A 25,410-nucleotide genomic window follows, 5' to 3' on the forward strand; every position below is an offset into this window, starting at 1 on the left:
TTTTAGGAGAGAAATTTTTGAACAGTTGGGAGCACTGATTTTACTGTTTCCAGTTTTTTAAGGTCATGCAGATCTAATCTCTACAGCTTCATTTAGGGAGTTTTTCTAGATTAAAGATGCAAGAATGGGAGCTAGATGTAATATTGTCAGGACAGTTTGTGATCACTGGGATAACATCTATGCTCCAAGCACAATCTATTTGCTTCCACTGAAAACATAAAATGATCGTCTGCCCACAGTGATATCACTGCGAATCACAGACATCAGTGTAATGCATCTTTGTCAAATCATTATTTTAAAACAGTAAGTGTCATAAAACTAAACTTTTTAACTACATGAAGTGAAACAAGCTAGAACTATGACAAAATGAAATGGGATATTATTAAACTCTTATATCAATAGCTTGCAATCTTTTCTGATTTGAAAACTCCCTGAAAATTTTCCAGTGGAAGAACCCTTTGCTACAAGCTAATTTAAAGCTACTGATCGTAGGCTTGCTTTCCTCAGTCACTTCCCACTAACTTATTTGCATAAATCATGGATAATTTAAAACCACTGACTTAAGCATTATAAGAACCAAGCAGCTACGATTCTCAAGACTAATTTCTTTTTTTCATTTTACATTGTTTCCATTTGCTCAGAACTACATAAATTATTCACCTAATATCCTAAATTTTTCCATGTTTGGTCTCAATTTGGAAATAAATTTGTATTCGGAAAGTGTGAGCTAAAGCCTTTCTGGGCACTTTCCAGTTCTGAAAAGGGAAAGTCTAATAATAACTTCTTTATCCAATTAAGAAAAAAAAAAAAGTAATCTTTTTCAACAAAGAAAATAAAAACAAACTCTAACTGAAACCTTACACTGCAAATAGTTCTTTACGAGGTATACACTTACAAAAATACCAAACAAGCAATTTGCTAACCCCAGTAGAAGTGAGTTAAAGAAAAATCAGAGTATGGCATTACCTATGAAGAATAAAGCCAGGGACCACTGGTTAAAATGCAGGAGACTAGCACCCAACCCAAGCCCTGCAGATCTTTTAATACTAAAGCAACAAGAGTGTCAAATCCGTGTGAATATTCGGGCTACTGTAGGATGATGCAGAAACAGTGGTATTAGTGTGCATTCAACAAGCACTTTGTTAACCCTTCCATTCTGAACAGCTCTGTGGCTAAGTATCTGAGGTAATACAGACCCAGATTTTAAGAACTCCATACGCAACGAGCTACCAAATGGCATCCTTATCTTGGCTATGAAACTATCCAAGTACTAGACAACAAATGTAGATAAAATTACATTGCCTGGGAGTGGACAACGGTGGCATCCAAACAACTAGTATTAAAACATATTCTGTCTTCCTTCCTAGTGACACCCCAGGTCACTCCTGCATAAGTGAGAACAGAGTTTGCAAACACTTACCCGAATGGATTTTCCTAATGTGATCTGTCATATTATAAAAGGACTCTTTAATCTGCCAAGATTACAAATCAGACTGCAGGAGTTAACAGTGAAAAATATACTATGAATTTCTTCTCAGTTCTGGGAAAGCTGTGACCATGTGGTAATTGTGCTTGTAAAGGTGCCTGAAAAACAGACAGGGCAATCTTTTCAGCTCTCATGTTCAAATTTTCCTTTTTGATCACTAACATGGAAACTGACCTCGGGATAGACAATATCTTACTCTTTTTGTGCTATACGATTTCAAAGCCAAAACATTAAGTTATAATATGCCAGTGTTGCCTTTGTAGTGATGGATGCAGCTGGACATAGAAGGGATCTTTCCTATTCTGTGAGGCTCCTATTTAGCATACTGATTTTCTGTAGCCTAACAAAAGATGTTTTGTAACAGACACCAAGTACTTATTGGTGCTCCTGGGGAAGGGGGAAAGGGACAATTTTTAAACAAGACCCAGAAGAGCAGCTCCAGATGACTCATACCCAATGCTCTGGGCATCTATTTTGTCCATGGGGATCCAAAACTGCTGCTCCCTGAGTCACTTTTGCTCCCAGCTGTATCTTCTTGAAAAATCAGTTGTCAAGAACTTTTTCTTTCCATTTTTCCTCCTTCTACATCAAACACTATCTGAAAGCATTGCTCTCCCAACTTTCCTTCTCAAAGAAATAAAAGACTGTGTGGCAGTGTTATTTGACTTTATAACTATTACTTAACTCATAAAAGCAAATGGGTTAACACATATAACCCATTGTTTGTCTGAGGATAAAATGCACCAACAGGCACCATATAAAACAAAGCTGATTTGTCAGTCCTTATGAATCCAAAATAGACAGGCTTTTCTTCCTGTTATAATATATGGATTTCAAAGCTGATCCACAGAGAAATATCAGGGAAATAAACCAGAAAAGATTAAAGTTTGTAATTCAGAAACGATAGCTACCTTTCAAACTATCACTAAGTGCTACATATGTCTGAAGTGTTTGCAAAAGATATTTTTTTTAGAATTTCTCTTCAACAGCTATTTAAGTATACTGTAAAGAACTCAGCCTTGAACTAGCAAAGAACTCGTCTGTTTGAGAGTGTATCAGTTAACCTAGAATATTTCGTATTATTTCCTACCTTATTGTTCAAGAAATTAAAAATCCCCTAAACCTCTAATTTCTCTTTTTACTTAGTTCTTATTTTATATAGCCTACGAAGAATAAGACAATAACACACAAAAGTGGCAATAACATTTTTTTCACTGGCAATGAAAGCATGAGGATCACTTATATTGATAAATAACTGCAATTCTATGCCAAGCTTAAACCTTCGTAGACTGGCATGTGAAAATACTCACAGCTCTTCTGCTAAAATGTTCAAAAAGCATCACAAAAAAAATTCCAAAGAACTAAACTCAACTATTTATGTATATATGTACACACACACATATATATACATAATTAGAAAGCAAGAAACTCCTCTCCCAGTAACAGTGGATAGAAGGAGGATTACATTAAAAATTGGCTTTTGCTGTAGAATATGGTCTTCTGCAGAATATGGCAACAGAATGGCGTCTGATTGTTTATAATCTTTTCTCTATTCCCATTACCAACAGATTATTACCATGATATTCCAATCACGAATTTGACATGCTTTCGACTTTGTTTTTACCAGTCTTGTTTCCTAAGGCTGTTACTTTATTTCTGTAAGGAAGGTGTTATTTTTTTTTTCCTTTCCTAAAGGTTATTCATTTTCTTCATAGTAAAATCATAGACTTCCTATATTAAACTGGACTTACATACTAAAAGAAACAGCATACAGAGAATCCCAGTTATTTCAGGAATAAAGGTGTTGAAAATATTTCAGGAGTGTTTTCCTTAAGTTTTTGTGGCAGTTTAGCTAGAGAAGTTTTCCCTCTCTCTAGACTGAAGACAAGACCTTTACCCCACACCTTAAAGCACAATGATGACCTTTAAAAAAGGAAAATCAACAAAAGATAGCTCATGGTGGCTGCTTTCCCTCCCACCACCCATAAAAATCACAGTTGGTGCCTTGGTTCAAACAGGTTTAGCTTCTAAAGTCAGGCCTTGCTCATCTCAATATTACCTGTCAATATTAAAAGGCATGTTTATTAAATGGAGCCTGGCTCCCTCATGGGATAGAATTAACAAAGATGAGAGTTCCAGCTGAGTAACAAAAAAAAACCCAACCCAACAACCAATATGTCAAGATAAAGATGTCCAAGTTTATGGAATGAAGCTCCCAGCCGAGTGGTGGAAACCCCACTACCCAAGATGTTTCCAGGACACTATACCAGACCTGTAGGTTTACACAGCTGGAGTTTAGTCCACACAACCGTTTTTCTCTACATCTCCACTTTGAAAGTTTGAGGATATTTGGCAGCTGCCTGGGACAGCTCCAACAATCATCTTATTCCAAATCAGAGCAGATTAGCCTAAAGGAGAGTCGCCCATGTGAACGTGCACAACCACAACCAGGGAAAATGCCTCCTTTCAGAAACACCAGATCAATGTTCAAATGTCCCACTAAAAATAGCTCAGTGCTAACAGCTGAGCAGCACTTTTTTTAATTCTTTTTCTTTGTTTGCTCATGTTAACATGGGCAAAAAGTCAACAATAAAGTACAATTTCAGACAGCCCATTTTTTAAATGCTTTCAAGGAGAGTAAGCTCTCACAAGGGCCTAGGTCTTTTAAACTATCTCATCTTCGTGTTCTAGGCACCTCTGGGGTTAAAGTCTAGCAGGAATTGCACTAAGTTGGGTTTGGTTTTTTTTTAATATGGAAATTACAGAACAATCTTGAACATAAATATTCCTAAATGGATATATTTTTGTTTCAAAGCAAAATTAGCATAAACACATTTGAAGAAGAAATTAATATACTCTGTCATGCTTGCCTACAAATCCCCAAAATGCCTTGGTACATTTTATTTTTAGTTTTTATAGCATAGAATCTATCCAAGCAGAAAATATACTGTTAAAAGTATCATGACAGAAAGATCAAAATAAGTTGGAACAACCTTCTCTCTTGTACTGCATAGAGTTCAGCAGAGATACAGTTCACATAGACCCTATTTAATTGTACAAAAATATCTCATTTTTTATTACTGTTTAAGAATCTGTGTGAACAAACCATGAGGACATGGTTACCTTGACTAAACACCATGCTATGAAAAGGTTAAGCAAGGTGTGTACTCTTTGGATGGGACTCACTTCACTGAACTGTACTGAAGTTAAGCAAAACAGGCAACTAGTTAGAACTGAGCAGAGAGGGATAGTCACCCTCAAAAGATAAATCTTTCTGACTTTTAAACAGTTATCTTAAGAGACTATGAAACAGCATTAAATTTACATTTCAACATTTCATGTTTAATAATGACAGTTCTTGGGCTGACCAGGGAAGTATTCCAAACCTGAGACTACTCTTGTTTGTCTCTTCATTTGCACTTATTTCATCAATTCCCCCCCAAAAAAAGAATTGTGATGGGAAGGAAAGGTGTGCTAGAAATTCCTCTATTTCTTTTTCTTCCTCAACAGGAGTGTGAAATGCCTTTTTCCCTGAAACTCAGAGGTGAAGTCCCTCAGACCTGATCATCTTTGCTCCTCCACAAACCTCTTTGTGATGTTCTCCCATTTTTTCTGGGCATCATTATAAGTGACAGCCATGCAGGCCTGAGATGCTCCAACTCCTGTCTCTCAGGAAGAGACTTAGACAAATTTTCAAATTAAAACCCCAGTTTACTAGCCAGAAAACCATGACTTGGTGCTAAAAAACCCCAATAATATAGAAAAAAGGCCAAACCTAAACTAGAACAGATTCTAAATCTAAAGGAGTTGACTATGACTCTAATAAAGAATAAACCTGAAAAAGCACTCACACATTTTCACTCTTATCTTCTCAGTCCTCCCTCCTTGCCATCCCTCCTCTCGGACTGTCATTCAAAGCACTGTGTTTCCAACAGAACACCCCCTTCCAAACTATTGACAATTCAGTCCATAAACAGTGTTTTTTTTCTTTACTGCGGCAATTTTCCAAGTAAGGACTGTGAGATCACCACACAATTGTTTTTACCACAGAACAATAACAACTTAGTACCACTATGTAATAATTAATTAGGAAGCAGGAGGAAAAAAAAAAAAAAAGGCGTACTATTCTCTCCTGATATTCTTCTAGGCACTTAGAATTCTCAGAAACACAGGCTAAGCACTTATAATAAACAAATAACTAGAGAACTAAACATAGCATTGCCAGAAGTACATTAAAAAGGTTTCTTGCTGTGGCATTTTCCTCCTGTTATTTTACAGATAATTCTGCTAAAGAATGACCAGATCAGTGTCTTAATAACTGATAAAGCCACTTAGGGCAAGAGAGGATTTGCAAGAGAGTGGAAAGCACATTACTCACCCTTGCTCAAAGAATTCAGCTCCTTTTCGAACCTCGTGTTGGGACAAACCAGCATCTAGGCAAAGGGCAGTTCTTCACCAACATACAGTTACAAGTTTAAGCATTTGTCAAACTAAGGAGATATCTGGGGCATGGGCTGTCACTGACTGTAAGTACTGCACCCATCATTTGTCACTACAGGCACATCAGGGATCTTCAACCACAATTTTCACTTTAGAGCAAGCTTTTCTCTCACTGGTCATGAGTTTGCTGCCCAGCAGTCTGCTTCTAAAGGTATCTTTGTCACAGGCTAAACTTAACACTACTTTGTCCAGCCCTACAAATTGACTTGACGCCTGATTTGTCACACAGCTTTCCCTGTGCAGTGCAGGAAAACTGCAGGGCAATACAGTAGATGGCAAGTATCACACTGTACAGGAGTGATCAAAAAGCACAAGCTGCCAAACAGCCTAAGTCCAAAGAATCCAAGCAATCGTTGCCCTTCATAAATCTTTAAGCTCTTCCTTAAATGTGCATGAAGCGTTCTCCTTCTGACTACCGTCATATATAATAGGATTATCAGTATGCATTTCTATGTTGGTTAAATATTTCATCCATATGCTAGGTACACATACACAAACTCCAATCACTAAGCAGCGCCATATATTCAGTTCACGTCACTTCTAAATCATATGTCTGCACACTTCTGTTTCTTCCAACAATATCATACTGTTACACAGAGACTTACATTAGTCCTCTGATGGACTACGGACATCCTGCTTTTTAGCTATCACCTAGCTGATAGCAGCCACATTCCAAAGCTCCCCATGACTCCAGCAGCATAGCTGCAGCAATTACATTTCCCATTTTGCTAGTCTTCCTGACATATCCAACACAGCTGTTTCAGACTCCTCTTGTAACATCACTCCTTTGATCATCCCTGCAGCTTTTCTCTGCATCTGGTACATACGAGCTGAAGTTTCTTGGATATTGCAAGAAGTGTTGCACACTTATTCCAGATCAGGTCCCAGCCCCGAAGCACCCAGCTGAGGTGCCCTCCCTCAATTGGAAATACCTCTCCTGACACTTCCCTGGATCCTGTCCATCATTTTCATGATGGTATCAAATTGAGAGACTTGCCAAAGAGACAAATTTGAACCCACTTACCCTCACATAGGCTTTTCTCCTTTGAAGTCTTCCATTGTTGAACTCCCCTGTTCATAGGAAAAGTTGTTGCATTACTTCCTAAGCTGAGGCTGTAGCACCATCCAATTTAAGGCATTCAGCACAGATGCCAGAGTCAGGTGCCTAGGCTCTGTTAACAGTCAAGAGAGAAAGGCAGGAGTTGCGTGCCTAATTAAAAATCTGCCCCTTTCCACTGATTATATAAGAGCTTAGAATGCTAATTTTGACACCAAGGTTAAACTCAGTAAATGAATTCCTGCCAGTGTGTGGCCTGACACTTTGCTGTGTTGAATTCCACCCCTTTACTATTACCTAATTGTACAATTAATTGTATAGTCATTCCATCTAAAACTGTGCACTGGAAATTAATGTCCTCCTCCCATTAGTAAGTTTCAACAGCCTGCTTGCAGTACAACATGACAACAAAATCAACTCAACCAAAAAAAAAAAAGCCTCAAGAAAACTAAACATGTCAACTCCCAAAGAATAATTCTTCTCATATATCTACCTCCTGTTGTCCCCCTTGTGCCAGTTCTTTGCCTGAGTTTACAATTCTTAGACTAACTTAATCTTTCTCCACCTTAAACAGGAATTTTGATGCAGCACCGTGTTAAATGGTTCAGTAGAATCCAGAGAGACCAGATCTAGCACATTTTTTTCTTTTTCTTTTTCTAGAAAACCTACTTTCTCATTAAAAAAAGATACTAGGTCAGTCTGACATGACCTATCTTAGCAAAACAGATTCTGTTTCATCCTCCTTCCACTCAACTCCCGTGTCTTTAATTATTCATTCCTTAAAAAAATTTCATAGGTTATTAAGGTCAAATTAACAAGCCTGAAGTTGCCTAGACCACATTTTCCATTTCCTTAGAGATATAGATAACATACAATAGTATGAAGTAATAAAAACCCTTTAAAAAAATCTTAGTAATAGATCTATATTTTAATTACACATTAAAAAAAGGTACCTTTAAGAAATTCCCAATTTGGGAATTACCTATACAGCAATTTAAAAAGTCGCTCTGACAGCCAGCAACTCTGACTGCTTTTAAAATGAGGGATGCAAAAACTGGATGCTGCTTCTGAGATTACAAAAAGCTACGTGAAATGATGAGTAAAATACCTAAGACAGACTTCCTGAAAGCTCCTGAGACCCAAAAATCAGAAGATATACAGCAAGATATAGCTAGGGCCCTTGTTTAACTTGATATGGGAAATCCCAGCGTGAAACTGAGATGCTTCTGGGCTCTATGTTACACAAGGCTTTTTAAGAGTTGCACAGTACCTTAAATACCCACCATTCAGTACAATTTCTTATATTCACAAATGGTTGAATATGTTCATGTAGACTTTCCAATTCGTTGGGCCACTCAAGCATGCTACATCTGGAAATGTTTTTGTGCTGAGCCACGATTTTCTTGATAAAATTTAAAGGCTTTTTAAAAAGATAAATATGTTATCCAGTTCAAGAAAACTGTTCAATAGGATGCAAGAACCTTTCTTCTTTTTTTCCTTTTCTTATTGGTTTAGGACTTTTGTATCTCTATCTGTTTGCCATACACATTTAAAAAATTTGCAACAGGCAGCCAGTTAAGATTCCTTCTGAATTACATGGCTAAAAACTTCTACTTATGCTTTGCCTAAATTAACACTTACGGGGCACCTCAGGAAACTCTGGTTCAGTAAGGCAACTCAGCTTAGGGACAGCACAAGAGCACATGCCTAACTACAAGCTTCAGTCGTCCCACTGAAATGAGCAGAAAAATGAAGATTTCTCCTGATGTAGACATCAAGACTGACCCGACTTCCTGGGAGACCTCGGATCACTGACAACTGCTCCTGACTTCACCAAAGACTGCAGGTGCTCAGTGTCTACAAAGGACTTTTATTGAGCTGAGTTCAGATTAAAGATACATATTTGAAAATTTGACCTCCGGTATTTAAAGCCCATCCACCCTGCCCTCCCAAAAGTTATGAAAAATCATGCAGTAAAGCTAAAAATAACTAGGAGCCTTTTTTTCTATTTATTCTGCAGAGACTAGTATGCTAGTGATGCCCCAGTCTGAGGCATACTACTACTGCAGATTTTTGTCTTTCATTACAGTGCTTCAAGCTATTGTATTCCATCTAGCCTTAGAGGCCAAACAGAGAGTTGGCAAGTGTTTGTACTGCACAGTCCAGACCTGTTGATATATGGAGGTCTGGACTTGAGGACCCACATGGTCACTTCCTATCTTATTTTCCTATCTATATGGAAAATACTGCTGGAAGTATGAAATGATCCATATGCCAAGTTTCCAAAAATGAAAGTAGTATGGTAGGCAGCTGATTTTGAAGGTTGGTTTAGATGGTTTGGATTAAGTGTTAATCCTCTCAGTATGTTTTAGTGAAATAATTATTCCTGAACTTCCTAATGATTCTGTGGTAGTTCATCTATGTATCTCCCAAGGATAATGCTGAGATTATTAACAATTAGGTACTAGATAATTTTGTAAATTAAAAACTGTAACAGCTTTATAATTAAAATGCAAACACAGGAGTAAAATGAATATGTTACTGAATTGAATGTAAGCTTGAACAGGATCATGTTCCAAACACTTTAAATGCCTTGATGTAAAAGTAGCATTTAATTCCAGAAAACCCTTAATTTCTTTTTGTGCTTGCGTAGAACATAATGTAGGGTAAATACTTGTAGAAAGAGACAGAAGTCATCATAGTAAAGAAGCAAAAGTACTAACCCACAGATCACTGTAGTCTCCAGACACTTAAACCATCTGAAATTCTGCTGCCGCCTTCTCCCTGACTCTGTGTCCTCTACAGCCGTTCTCATTAGCTATGTATCATCATGTCCTCTTATCCTTCTTTCTGTCCCTCTCCCGTCATTCAGGCTCTACTTGATCTGATTATGCCTTCATTTAAGATATTATTTGAACTCAGTCCTTCATCTCTGTCTTCACTGCTAAAGTCATGGTTAACTCTGCAGACTGGAATCGACAAAGCCAGAAGAACACCTAATGTAATATAGAGCATTATTGAAAGGCCAAGTGCCTCCCATTATGCAATAACTGCACATGGAGTTACAGCAATTATACATACCAATCCAGCAAGGTTCACGCAATTGATCTAGCACTAACAACAGGACGATGAACATCATGGTCTAAGAAATGGGATCACTGCACATTTAACACAGCCATGCATTCACACGTGGCCTGCTCTGCATTTTAATATACTTTACAAACTGGCAAGAAGGGAAAAGTAAGAGGGGAAGGAACAAACTTGTGGATGTTGTTTTTTGTTAAAAAATAAACTGTAAAAGCAGATAGTAAACTTCCTGTAAAAGCTAAGAACAACAGTCATAAAGCAGCTTGCTGTGCTAATAAGCATTATCTCTCCTTCATCAGTCAGTCATGCAGTTTGTCCATTTGTCACCTATACCAGTATGTGTTTTAGCAGGGTACATTTTCTGGAGATGCGACCCAGAGAACTGAATGAAGAGAAAGCAGGGACTGCTACTTAAAAGAGTGCCACTGGAGATAAACTCTGTTTTAAACATACACATTAAGGAGCCTCAACCAAAAAAGCTACGTGGAGATTTACATATGCAACAGTGAGTTTGACTCTTAATGAAGAAGCCACTAAATCTAAATGAGTTGAAAGAGAATATCCACCAAAATACCAAGCAAGCAGGCAAACAGAAGTGGGTGGCATTATCTTTTCTTTCCTTCCTGTTTTCTTTCCAGACCTAATCTAACACAAAGCTTCAAATGAGTAGTGGGATCTGTCTATATGGAATTGATTGCACAGCCAGGGCCACATTTGAGAAACACTTAATTAGGATGATATGGTGTCGCTGTAGGGAAGCCCCAAATGCTGGTTTTTTTCCTCTGTTGTTATGAATTTCTTTGAAAGTGTGGAGACAGACCCCACGGGGGACAAGACATAGCTGTCTTGGGGAAGAATGACAATTCTTTTTTAATTTCTTCAGTAAGAAGCAGCACTGAACTGGATGGAGATTCAGGATTGCCCCAGGCATGTTTTTTCGAAAGCAGACAATGATTAATAGGAGGGAGAGAGAAAGGGAGAGAGAAAGGGAGAGAGAAAGGGAGAGAGAAAGGGAGAGAGAAAGGGAGAGAGAAAGGGAGAGAGAAAGGGAGAGAGAAAGGGAGAGAGAAAGGGAGAGAGAAAGGGAGAGGTGATATGAGCAATTACTATTACTGCAATTCCTTTTAAGTCACGGTAAAGTTAGCTACAGGGTCTGGCAACGCTTATTTGCTGCTAGCAACTTCATCCCTGCCTTCCTGTGTTTGAGAAAGATCTGTAAGTGCATGCTTGATCCCAAGTTATTCTTCACTGAACGGTTCAAGACGGTGAAAGGAAAAAATTACACGTAAGTCCCTGGAGCATCCCATTGTGCACTGCATTCCATTCTGCCCCAGTTAAATAACCCAGTCCACGGTATGGACCACCTGCTTTAATTCCAGATGTAGGTGCAATCATGGTAACATATCTCTCTAGACTTTTCAGTAACTGATCCTCAGTCTGCATTAAGACACACATCTGATAGAAGAAAAGCAAAGCTGCATGAGAAAAGTACATTTGCTGACTCTGCTTGCTTGATCTTACAAATGAGCTTGTTCTCCCTTAGCAGGAGTTGGGGGAAAACATCTCTGAGAAGTAACTGCTGTTCACCACTGACTCTACTCCAACATTCATTCTTTGCTGAACTCTATAAAAGGGCGCTGAGGGCACTACATCAGAGATGAGGAGACTGAGGGCTCCTCCTCAATTTCTGCACACGATTACCAACGTGACTGTGAGTGTCACACGTGACCATGAGAATCACATTTGACCATGAGCATCACGTTTCACCTCTCACTGCCTCCTACTCCCAGACCAGAAAAACCTCCTGCCTCTACCAGAAGACTCATTTGATTGGCATCTGCTTCATACTGCTTTGCAGCCATATCCCACACATCACCAGCACGTATGCCATAAGTTGTCTTACTGTCTCAAATCCCAGAAGCCAGGTGCAGCTGGCCAGCCCAACAGATAGCCCACCAACAGCTGCTCCTGCCTGCAGAAAGCAAGAGGAGGCCTATGACTGAACTTTGCTTGGAAACAAATGGGCAAGAGTGTTCTGCTAACAGGAACCCCACCGGGACACACATTCACCTCTCAGGACCCAGTAATGTGACCATCAGCCTCTGCCCCCTGCCACATCACAGGACATAAAATAGGTCTTTCACTGTGAAGTAAATATTGGACAAATGTTTGTGAAGTGCCAAACAGGATTCAGTTCCCTTCCTGAAGGATATTGCTCTATGCTACAGCAATATTCAATGACAACAAAGGCAGATCTGCCTTCTTCCACCTCTGTTGACCCAAGATGTTCAAGGAAGAAAATTAAACAACCACTGGTTTTTTCTTATGGTGGAAACAGGTGACAAATATTGGCCTTTCAGTATAGGCTGTACTTTAAATCTCACAAATTTCCAGAAACACATCACTTGTTCAAAGATGAACAAATCCTACTGTCGCTAGCTAATGACCTACCCAAGCTTCTGTGGACAACATACCCAATGATACCAGAAAACCTCTGGCCAATATTATGAATTACCCACAGTACAAAACATAGGGCAAGCATGCCACTGATATCAGAACGTAGGATCTTGTCAGCAGTCATTATTTCTGAGGCTGAAGTTCCTTTTGCTTTGTCTGCCTCTAATTTATTTAATCTTTGAACCTTTGCATTCAGTGTGCACAGATCATCACACATTACAGTAGCAATCACTGAAATTATATTACCTTACTCCATCTTTCACAGATGAAATTCGGCATGTGCATCCAGTTCTTTATTAAAAAAGTCTGAAAGACACAAAAAAGGACAAACTGTTTCTGACTGAATGGATCCAGACAAACAGGCTAGTAGTGTAGGAAAACATTTTTTGGGAAAAGCAATAAATATAGGAACAATTTTTTAAAAAATAATCACTAAAAACTTGTAAAAAATGCAGAGTGTTAACATTTTATAACATAGCTCCTTTACCATTTAAAACAGAATCTGGACTGTGGGTCAGTTCAGAGGAAAGAGAAGATAAGAATAAAGTTGAAAGAAATTTCAGAATGAGGTACTGTTACTGTAACATTTTACACTTAAGGAATGCGATGTATATCCCCCTTCTACTACACTAATGAAAATACAATGCATTTAACTAAAATGACTTTTCTATTAAGTCTGTAAAAGACTCAATGCAGTTACAGTATAAGCAGCTCAATAAAGTAGCTATTTCATGTCACCAGCAACAACCAAGCTCTCCCAGAAGAGCTTCTCAACTCGGCTACTTGTCCCGTCTGCTTGTTCCAGCTGTAGTCAGTGTTGGGGTCACCACACGCCCCTGCAACTACTTCCCTTCCCCAAGAGGATCCTCCATGAAACAGAAATGCTAACAACTGAACCCAGCCCCCCCAGACAATTTTTACTTCCCGCAGGCCCAGACTGAATCCAGATGCCACTGGCAGAAAGATTCAAGAGTTTCATTTCTTGTTGCCAACACCCACAGCTCTTCCATTGTGACAAGGAACATACTGTACGTGGCCATACCAACATCACTCATCACACCTAAGCAATAGGCATCTTATTATTGTGGGGGGTTTTTTCCCTTCAAGAAGTATAATCAAGACATTTCCTAGCACGTTTTATCCCATAAGTCAATCAGTCCAGAATCCTTATCCAAGTTCATTGCCAAATAGGTACACAAGCCACATGGCACGAAAGTAAGGCACAGCTAGACATGAAGGTTAACTTTAAACTACGAAAGCCACAGCTGTCCTAGGCTCCTTCTGTAGCCAGCTGAATCCAACATCTACACTGCTTAATCCACCAGCTATTGGGGTTAGCTCCTGAGTGAGGCCCCGAGGTGCAGGCGAGGCTCCCCATCACACTGCCCAGGACTGCTTCTGTATCTTAACATTTCACCCATGGTGTCTTCTCAGCCACCATGGTGATCCTAAGACACGATCATTATTTTCTGAGGGTACTTTCTGAATTTTCAGGTTTACAGTTTCTGAAATGATGCAAGAGCTGTGTCGCAACCCAACAGAATGGTGCTCTATAGTGGTAAACTAGGAGCAGGTGCCTCGCATCCTGGCATGGGGGCAGCTGGGGTGTTGGATAGTGCAAAACCTGCCGGGATGGAAAGCGAGGTGAGGTACATAGACAAACCTGGCACAGTGCTGTCCGTATGGGGAGCAGCCCATGGAGTGAATCTTCTCCAACAACTCACTCCAGAAGCAAACCCAGAAGTAACACGCAGTATAAAAAAGAGGGTGATCAGGATGAGGGAGCAAATTGGAGCAAAATGTGGATTAATCCAATGGGAAATGGGTTTGCCTACAGGACAGTCCAGGATAGCAGCCAGTTGAATACTCTAGCTCACCTTCTCAGACTTCTACCTTGAAAGCAAGAGACAGGTTTCTTCTAATGTGGTCCTACTGAAGTTACTATCCCAGACATGACTACCCCAGATATATCCTTTGGGGTTTTTTTCCCTTGTTTCTAATGACATGAAAAACCTGTCAGAATGGAAGAGACTTATGTGAATCCATGTAGGCCTGGTGCATGATTGCCCTTTTGCAGCACCACAGCATCTTACAGGCTGAGACGTTACAGAAGAGCAGAAGCCAAACCCAGCAAAGCAGCACTAGTGTGTTCAGCACACCCTGCTGCATGATTACTCCACCGCACATCTCTTTCCAAGAGGGAACCCGTTCCTCAGCAAGAGGTAGTGGAATCTGACTTTACAGAATAATTCAGGCTGGAAAGGATAGTCCAACTTTCTGCCCCAAGCAGGGTTACCTCTCAGCTCAGACAAGGTTGCTTAGGGCTTTATCCAGTTGGGTCTTAAAAACCTCCAAGGACAGAAACTGTTCAACCTCTCTTGGCAAACTGTTCCACTGCTGGACTACCTGTTATTACAGGTGCCACTGGAACTGGTAGTACAGTTATTTCACGTTTCCAAAAGCATTACAGAAGGAAAACAACCATTTATAAACAATTGCTCACTGCGCAACTGATATACACCACACAAATCAATCTTTCAGTTTCACCCCTTCGCCTGTCTATTTACACTCAGAATTATAGAACAAAGACATTAACTGTGTATCTGGGAGTTAGCAAATAACTCCATGGATCAAATTTTTTATCTTAAGGCCAAAACAAAAGCTCTTCAACTAGTATGCTCTCCAGGACAAGAACAAGTATGATTTTTAATCTGAAATATCTGCCATTTTGCTACAACAGTGCATGTTAGAAATCTGTGACCGTGGTACCACAAAACTGTGGCAAGGCAACAGGTTCCTATGCGGAGAAGATACTTCTCTAGTAAAATATATAGATGAGGCAAATATAAAAATACATACAGTAGGATTAAGAAAGCTAAAACTTTAAATTAAACTGATCAGTTTAATCAGTTTTACTGCTTAAAACATTAAATTCAGGGAAGATTCATACATAAAGCAAACAGTGTTCAGATTTGCAGATGCAGTAATTAAGATGCAATTCATCAGTTTACAGTGCTGTATGGTAAACATTAGGAAAATCAAAACTATCAAAGAAGAGCCAGGACCAAAGTAAAAGAAATAAGGTGAAGTTAAAAAGCACTAAGACAAAACTAACAAGAACTTCCGTCACAAATTGGAAGGTTATCAGTTGAGAATAACCAAGAAGGAAGACCTCAGTGTCAGACAATGCAGCCACAAAAAGGGCAGATACTGTGTTAGGGTGTACCAGGCAATGTGCTCTCGTCACTCCAAAAAGCAGCAATGAGAGAGAGTCAGGAACACTGGCTACGACAACTTAAACGCTGCCCACTTCAGTCTCTAATGCGTGTAGAGAGGACAACGGAGAGTCAGCATCCCAAAAAATGGTTAAGCTCGGCAAAGTGGAGGCTGAGATGACTTACAATTTGCTCTCCAAAAATACATGACAAGGGCTAAACACCAGAGAAGTGAAAAAAATGTTAAAATAAATAGGATGTTAACAAAATAACTAACCTAACTGGAATAACAGCAACCAAGAAAGCTAGTTTAGCCAAGGAAAAACTTGGTTTCCATATAAAAGGAGCATTATGCCACTGTTAAGACTAGACTCAAGAACTTGGGAAACTCTATCCAGCCCTATGTTTCTATGCACTCATCAGCAAAGCATCTGAAATTTCTTACAAAATTATACCTCTTCACAGAAGTAGCCTATAAGGCGGCTCAAGTTTTCTTCTCTTTTCATTGTCCAAGGCAGAACAAACTTGAGGTTTACTTCTATGACTGTCAGTTCAGATGTGAAGTTACAAAGCATTTTACTTATCCTTGGCTTTTGGAGAGTTCCTCAATGAGGACAGAGACATCCAACATTACGTGGAGCTCTTTTCAGGGTTAAATGCAATACGCAATAGGTTTTGGCAAAGTCATTTACTACCTTAAATCAAGTTTATTTTGGTAAATTCAGTGCAGGCACACAAAGTTCTAATTTGGTATCCTTTATAACTCCAACTGTATTTAGTATAGTTATTTTTTCTTTTTCCATTCTAAAAGCCGGGCACGTACTGTGAAAGCTCCCAGGCACCATGAAAGCTACTCACAAAGCAAGTCAGAGCCAGCCACAATCACAAGATCAAGGGCTGATACAATGGACCTGCTACATTATAACTCTGTAATATGCCGTACCACCATTCACCTTCAGGACATTTCATATAAATACTTAAAGCTGGTAAGTTATTATTAATTTCATTTCGAATTAAGAAATGAAAATGGCAGAGATGGTAAAGGAATCTAAAAATCCTATTTACAATACTACGACAAAAATGACTAGTTTTGTGGCCACAGGCAAGTCCCTTTCATCTCTGTGGCTTATCTCACATATCTGTAAAATAGAGACAATGTGACCTAGTAACTACATCGAGTTTCTCTGCTGGCAAGTTATATTGGTACCTCGCTCATTACCATCAGGAAGTCACACCCATTTTGCAGAGCAACATTGGCAATCACACATTCTAGAGTGACATGTTTTAAAATCAGTCTGTCCGTGAGATTTTTAGAAAAATATTGCAACTTCTGCAGAGAAGGTAAGTCCTACCTGCTGATCTCCCAGCAAGTTCTGACCTCCTGCAGGTGCCTTTTGCTCTGCATCCCATTCAAAAAGCAATTTTTGTTCTTCAACTACATTTTCAGAGTATGCCTGTAATTTCTCCTCTTTGACACAATCACATCTTCTAAATGCACCCCAATTCTGTTGTGCTTTGGTTCCTGATTAAGAACCACTAAAGCGCTAGCTTTAGCCATAAAAACTAAATCGAACATCAGTAGTATATGCCCAAGTAGTAAGCCTGAAGAGTCCAATGTCACTTGCATATGAAAGAATCTAACTGGGCACCAACTCAAGCCCCTCTTTTTCACCCTGCGTTTTACAGGTTTTAAATCACATTGCCCTGTAATAGCAGTAAGACCACAGCAGAGTGTGGTAACGTGCTACTGCAGACAAAGCCAAAGCACCAGCTTCTTGGTATGTTCTGCCTCCGGCCTTCTGCATTAAGAAATGATGATGATGGAAAAAAAGATTCTTCAAAGACTGCAGCATGTTTTTGCTTAATTAAAACCATATAGGAATTGTTTTGCAATCGACTGACGACGGCAGTTCAAGCCTTAGTGCTTGCTGCCAGGTTTTAAAAGCCATTCAGATCCTTCGCTGGAAGGAAACAATATAGAGTGAGATTTTTTTTCCTCCCCAATTGCTTGTACTTGCAACCAGGGTTACCACACAAACTGAGGAGAATACCAGTTCTCAATTAATTCTGCCACACCATTATTCCTAAATACTGCAGAAAGTGAAGCACGTGACACCATTCCCAGTGGAGAAACCTAAAAGTGTGATACAAACCAAACACAAACCCGACAGGGAGCATACATGCTCCTATTGAAAATACCTCGCTTTCTCCTCTTGTCTCCCTTCTTCCCTCTTTCTCACTCACTGGACAGCAGCTAAATCACTCCAGGGAGGAACAAAACATACCCTTTTCCTTTGCAGTTAAATGTGGTGTCAACATCTCTGAAGAGTACCTGCAGCCCATGACACCAGGTGTGATTTTGTCTGGTTTTGTTACACAGAGAAAAACAGAGCTACATTGCCCAGAGGTTGTCTTCGATAGCTTTTATCCTGGCACAGTCCAACAGACATGCTATTCCGATGGGAGTTGAACCAACCTAAGCTACTGCCTCCTGTTGCTCGTACTCACTTTTCCCCTCCTTCTTCAGCAAAACTGCACATTGGTGCAACTTAATTTTTTTATTTTTTTTTAAAAGAATACTTGGACAGAAAAAAAAGAGCAAAGCAGAACAGTTTGCAAAAGGTACAATTTAAACCAAAGCACTTTAACAGAATCAAGTTGGGGAACAACTGTACCTGCTGTCTATGCTGGCAAATTTGAGGAGCAGGAACCTCTGCAGCAGACAAGCAGCTGAGGACGAACCACATGACAGTAGAGCTGCAAACAAATGCTTATTCAAAGCAAGCTGTCAGACCCAATGCAGCTCAGAAGACATTTCCTGTAAACATATTTTAAAGGCTCAAGTTTCCAATAATCAGCCTACAAACCCAAGCAGCACGTTCTTTTTCTAGGTCAAGATAGTTATGATCCTTGCTACAAACCTCACACAGACAAAAGGTAGAATATACTGTGTGTCCTGCTGTGCTCCGTCTGATCTTCTTTGCCTTGTGGCAAATAAAATGCAGCGCTCTTTAAACTCTTTTATAAACTATGTATGATTTCCTGATGTCTTTCCTCATATTCCACATTTTGAAATACCAGTCTTCAGGATTTTAAAGAACATCAACTCTCTTCGTTCTGAGCAAATTATTATCGTGACCAAAGTAGCAACTCTTTTTGCAGCACTAACTTACACAAGATGCTGTCACCATCATATCAAAATATGCCTTACAGAAAAAGAGGAAACTTGTCTTCTCTTGGTCTGACTTCCCCAGAATTATTTCAGATTTGCTTGCATTATGTGTGCAACCTGCACTTTCACAACATAAAAATTTCAGCTATTTTCAGCTCCTGATTGGGAAGAATTAAATCACTCGTCTGTGACTGTATCTATATCACTGGTTGCAGCAGTGCTCTAGCATTCCTAATGCTAGGCTGTGTTCCTGAATGAGTCACATCTCCTTGTTGGGCAGAAACATAGTCACAATTTACCTTGCTCTGCACCTGATTTTCACGGAAAGGAAATCATAGTACATGCCAATACCTCCCCAGGTTGAACAAACATGGAGGAAACCCACCTGTCAGAGCAAGCCCTGACATGAGGTTTGTTCCTAGACATTGGTCACATACACACCTGCACAAGTCAGTCTAGCTAAAGAGTGCTGTCCTGCAAAATGGGAAGTGAGTTAAAGATTACAAAACACAGTCTCAAGGTCAAACTGTTTTGCACGAGTGGATCCTGTATTTCACATTCTATTTTAAACACTAAGGAGAAGCCCTGGTTTGCTCTTACAAGCATGATCAATCCAATCATTTACTACGTGCTTATGAAGAAGAGATGAGGTGTATGAAGAACACCCAGGACGGTTTTGTAATGTTGTTGACAATAAATGAATAGTGTCCGGTACTTAAAATTGTTGCTCCCTTCTCTCATTTGTCGTATTAGTGTCACAGTAAAACACATTTTTCTTAGCTACCGAATGCCCACATGCCTGTCTTTTTTTTTTTTTTTAAATCGCAGAAGGTTATGCTTTCAGGCTAAATAATATTCCATTGTAAAACTAAACATCCAAGCAGTAATGGGTGGAAATTATCTTCATGCAGTGTAACCAAATGATATTTTCTGAGGGTGATCAGTTTTACACAAATCTCTGAGATGTCAACATTAAGATGGGTTTTCCTTCTAGGGTAATCCATTGCACTGACCTTGTCATGTAGACGTGTTTTATGGACCCCCAAAATGCAATTTGAGAGCTGATGCAAATTGGAACATTGAGCCATGAAATGTGCTGTACCATATGGGGAAATATAAGTTGCATTATTAATGTTTGCATATAAGTAGTCATGTTTACTGTGAAGACATTGTTTTCTTGGGTCCCAGAAAAATGAACTGCAGAGGAATGTGGAAAAAAAGTGCAAGTCGTAGGGAAGTTGGGTAAGATGTCATACTTTAAAAAAAAAAAAAAAAAAAGCTGCAAAGTATTACACTCTCCATCAGCTACCACAGCCCTCCCAAACACTTATTTGCTACCTCCATTCTTTCTCTGAGAAGCCTTTTAGAGGTTTGCAATGTTATTAGTGACAACTAAGCACTGTGCTAAGAAGGAACTACTCTTCCCATTTATCCCGGATGTCTTGCTTGTGACAGGAGGGGGTATCAAATCTTTGCACAAACTGAGTCAAATTACTAGTGAGCTCTTATCTGCTATTTATCACAAATATAACAGCAGCTAAGCATATCTTCACACTGGTAAGTGTTCTGCCCTCCATTTGTCTTTTGGCTAAATTTTATGTCAAATTGGTATTTAAAGACACCCCAGTTTTTAAAGAGACAGTTGTTATGTGTGCCAAATTGTTTCTAGCCCTCAATAAAATCTTAGCAGTGGGTCCTTGTGACATCTTTTGATTTTCCATGAAATTAGAGGTTGTGGGGATGTTTATGTATTTGAAATATAAATCCCACTAACGAGCACAGAAAAGAACGTTCAGTTGTTCTTGAGCTATTAGGAAATACTTGCATCACCCAAAAAAATTAAGGTCGTGTCAGGGGAAGAACATTCTGACTGTATTTCACTCCGATCCCTCCAGTCACGGCTCTGGGGAGCTCAATAAATCAAAGCTCTTGAGCATCTTCAGCAATGGTGGTCGTGGCTTTCCTCCAGAAACCACAGGTCTGGGTCCTTGAAGCGTGGATTAAACACTGTCAAACACAATTCCCTTCAACTCTCATTTCTTACTTTACCCACACCCTTAAGTGGCTACTTCTATTCACCATGTATTTTATTGAAAGCGCTATAGATAAACTGATTGTACAAACTGCTAGTGAACATTCAATAAAGATGGCAAAGCCCTGCAGGGTCTCTCATAGGATCCTCTATTAGACACCACATCGCTTCAAGACAAACTTAGGACTAAAACTTCATTTAATTTGCTTCTGCCCAGTAACAAGCAATACCTAGTGATAGAAAAAAGCAAATTAAATGACAGTATGAATGCTTACTCACACCAAGTTAATTCTTTAAAATGGCCAATCTGCAAACATAAGCTCTCTCAACTTACTTTCTGAGATAGAACCACAAGCAATTTCTGTGAAATTTATAAATTTGAGACCGAACTTGTCCTGGTTCTCTTCTATTCCTCAGCTGAACTGCAGACTTCACAGGAGGGTACCCAAGAAAAATCCTCTCTAATTCCCCATTAGTCTTTTTTCCCAAAGTCCATTTCTAGTCTAGTTTGGTCTAGTCTGCCTCACTGCATATGTACCAGGCAAAATGGTCATCACTTTTCCACACAACTTTTCTCTGTAAAATCACTGTCCTGTAGAAGTACCAGTGGTTTTAATATCATGTTCTCACCAATGAGATTACGAAGCTAGGGGATAATAATTAGAAATCTTTCTTATGTAGGCAAAACCACAAAGGCCACATTCTTCCTATTACTCACTACCTCCTGTTTACCAAAATACAATTGAAAGTCATCCACTTATCTCATGAACAGAGAATAATTTAATGAACTTTTCCCAGGCACCCACATTTGAGAGAGAGTTTATAACAGAAAGACCTCATTCTGGCCAGCTCATCTGCATGCATTTTTATGTCATGTATTCACGGTCACAATACTAATATTTAGTGGTAGTAATACTCAGGATGCAATCCTTTTCATACAAATCCTCCATACAAACGTACAGAGCTCAGAAGAGCTCTTCTTGCAAGCTTTTCTGAAACAGAGGACACTGTCAGCATGGTATTACTTTTTTTTCACATCTTTCATGTGCATTAAAAGAATCAACATTTTACAGTGCTGGTCCATATGTCCTCAGGAGAAGCCCTCCCAGTTGCCCAACAAAAATAACATCAATCCCAGGGAAAAAAAAATAAATCTTTTGCTTTAAAGTCAGAGCACTGGGGTGTATTTCTGAAAAGAGACAGAAGAAATCTTTTATAGCAGCTTGTATTTCAGGAATCTGGGGCTTAAAATACACTTACCTATCACTCAGGAAACCTGATGAAGTCACTGGCTTTTTAGTGCAATCTAGAATATTGCAGTGTCATCATCATCTTTTTTTTTTCTTTTTTCCTTTAATCAGATTTGCTGCCCAAATAACCTGCAGAAATGGACATGCTCTGTTATTCACCTCTGCCTGTAGCAGCTCTGCCATCTGGCATTAGCAAGTATTTACCTAAAAAGTAAATCTGAATTAAGGATCATGAACCATTCCTTTTAAACTATGTTTCACCTGAACACAGAAACTCAATTCACAGTCACGTGAGACATCAAACCTATCAGTTCACTACCATTTATTTAAGCCCGCAGAGCAAACTCAGAGGTACTCTGCTACTTTAAAAGATGAAGCACCAAACTGAAATGAAAACTGAGCTAATCCCGTATTTCTGTGTCCCTACAAAATACAAGGAGAATTCAGCACAGAAATAGCACATCACCGTAATCCAGGCCATAATCTCATTTAACCAGAGCAAAATGAACTATACTCATCCTTACACTGGCTCCGACTCCAGAGCAGGGCAGGGGAACTATAGTCATGAAGGACTATAGTGGAAACTCAGACCCTGAAGGCAACTGAAAGGACCACCATTGCTATATTCACAGTATAGGCTGCACAGTTCATTCTGCTTAAACCAGCACACGCTCAAGAATACACAAAGGTTTCAACAGATGAAAACGGAGCCCGTGACTTTTTCTGTGTGATACGAAACCTCACGCAGGTGCAATGAGGTGGGAGCCCCTCTAAAAGTTTGGGCCTTCCAGGGCAAGCAAGTGTTCACCGGCTCCCTCGGTGTCCCCCTGCTTGAACTGCTCCAGGATTAAGTGAAGAGCTTTTCAGGACACAGTATAAACAAAGATTTAACAGTTCTTTCCCCGTCCTCTTTAAAATCAGGCAACAAATCTAATCCAAACAAGACTACTTATTCAGAAAACAGGAAAAGGGATAAAGCAGATGCCTTCTAGGTGGATACACACACACAAAAAAAAGACCCTCAAAACAAGTGATGTAAAAATTGTAATTTCCAACAAACAAGATGGTTTGGTATTCAAACAGTGCTCTTCATACTGCTCACATGTAAGGATTTTGTTCCAATATAACTCCAGTTTCCAGGGGCTTATTTCTAACATACAAAAAAAGGAACAAAAACTTATAAAAAAAACCCCAAACTCAAACTTTTTCCCTCCCTCCTTTTCAAATTTAGAGTTGAAAACAGAAAACCTGTGCTGTTCTGTGACACAAGGATGTACTACATAAATACCAATATACCGCTGCTTTTTCACATACTGCAGAGTCCTCTTTCAGAAAGTCTAATGTCGAATAGCAAATCACAATAAAAAATATGGCAACCATTTTTTGAGAAAAGAATCATTATTTAGTGCATGGACCATCTTCTACTCTGTGTAAAACTCAGCATCTGATACAGCAGTGCTCCAATTTGGGTCGATCATTAGGTAAAACTGTAATACACTCCAAAAATCACCCACATTAAAGATGATTCATGTAAATTTGATTTGATAATAAGACTGGATTTCCCCTAAGTTCTTCACCAGCCATTTAGCAAGGCTGGCTATAAATCATTGCTGATGTAGCATTTGTGTGAAATAAGAGAGTAGGTGCTTCCTCCCACTGAAGGTCTCAAATCTTCAAGAATATTGGAGAAATGCTTTATTTTCTCCATGCCCCTCATTTCTCCACTTACTACCCACAGCAACAGCTGTGTTTTCTGCAGAGCCATTTCCCCCTGCCACTACAAGGAAAGGTAGAACAGCATGCACAAGGACGATGCCACTGCCATTTCGAAACTTCTGCTCAAGGACTGAGGAAGCAGAACATGTAAGAGATCAGAGCTAATCCAGCAGCATTGCTTCCCACATGCCAGGAAGGCAGACGAAGAGCTCAGAATAACACAGTTAGGGCATGGCCACAAAGGAAGCCACAGAAAAAAGCAGCAGGTTTTAGGAAGGAAGAAACAAAAGGAAGGACAGCTGAATGCCCCACCTGTCATTCGCAACACAAGCAGCACAGGAGCAAAAGGGAAGAACTGAATTACATGACCTTTGCAGCTTTGCATCATTTAAGGCTTGCCTAGGTGGAAAACCTACTGAGGAGAGAGAATCATTAAACAGGTTAGAGTAGAGCATCTGAAGTGAGAATGGAAAAAAGGGGCTTAAATTTCAGCTTGAAGTCTACAAAAGCTTCAGCAAGGGCAGAGATAGCAAAACATGGCTCTGGAGTAATGCAGAGATGAGAAAACCAACCATGCAAGCACCTGTGATGTCCCATAGGTCAGGAACAGGAAGGGAGAACAGTGAGCTGGGATCTTCTGATTGGGTTCTCTGGAGATAACAAACCTTTACTACAGAAAAGAAAGGCCACAGAGATTGTGAACTCTCACACTTCAAGTCCTGCCAAAAGTACAGGTCAAACGGTTTCAACAGCTTCTGCCATTTGTTGCCTTTACGGTCTGATGCAAAGCTGACTTAAAGCACTCAAAACTAACTTTCAGGGTGCCTAGAGGGCAGACTTTGACAAACCCTGTAACACTTATTAGAAATCCCTGCATAGAAGGATCAAACGCAGCTGCTTCCTTTGCACTTAATGCAAAGTTAAGATTACTTCCCTGCACAAATCTCTTCTACCTTGGATATTTATTTTTTAGTTGTGACTTGTTAATATATCCAAAAGAAGGCGTGTAATTATCAAGACAGTATCACAACAAATCACCACTAAAACTGCTGTAGTTCTTCCCAGAAGCTTTCCAACTCACATAAAGCAAACTGCCTGGGTATCTTGCGAGGCTCGCCTGTTTGTTCTTTTTTCAGTGGACGCTCTTTTTCACTTAACGGCATTCCAGCGGCAGACAGAGGGACACAGCAGGCAGCATGAGAACAAGATGAATCAGAGGAAGTTCTCTCTGGTGGTCAGCACTTGCACAAAGAGCTAATGGACAAGTAGGACAGAGAGGCTGTCTTCAGGGTTGTGTCGACTCAGGAGCTGTTATCCCATTTTTTAGATGTTAAGCATGTTCTTGCAATTCCTTTTCAAAATGTTAGCTGTAAATTATTTAATTGCACCCACAATGCATTAATAAAGAAATTAGGTAAACTCAATTGAAGATGATTGA

General features: G+C 39.5%; 1 protein-coding gene across 26 annotated transcripts in view; it reads right to left on the reverse strand.

Moving 5' to 3' along the window:
- Positions 1-25,410, reverse strand: part of INPP4A (inositol polyphosphate-4-phosphatase type I A) — a 130,678-nt gene that overhangs the window by 65,761 nt on the left and 39,507 nt on the right. For 17 of the 26 annotated variants that reach the window (XM_054818000.1, XM_054817980.1, XM_054817954.1 and 14 more), the window contains exon 2: positions 12,834-12,893. The exons of 4 other annotated variants lie outside the window; for them this stretch is intronic. The gene's annotated coding sequence lies outside the window, so the exon portion shown is untranslated. Of the gene's footprint in view, positions 1-5,864; positions 5,920-7,010; positions 7,058-12,833; positions 12,894-25,410 lie in introns of all 26 variants that reach the window. 5 more of the 26 variants (XM_054817974.1, XM_054817832.1, XM_054817823.1 and 2 more) reach the window with 2 other exon arrangements.

Source organism: Grus americana, chromosome 1 (genome assembly GCF_028858705.1).
Source record: "Grus americana isolate bGruAme1 chromosome 1, bGruAme1.mat, whole genome shotgun sequence".
Taxonomy (NCBI): Eukaryota; Metazoa; Chordata; class Aves; order Gruiformes; family Gruidae; genus Grus; species Grus americana.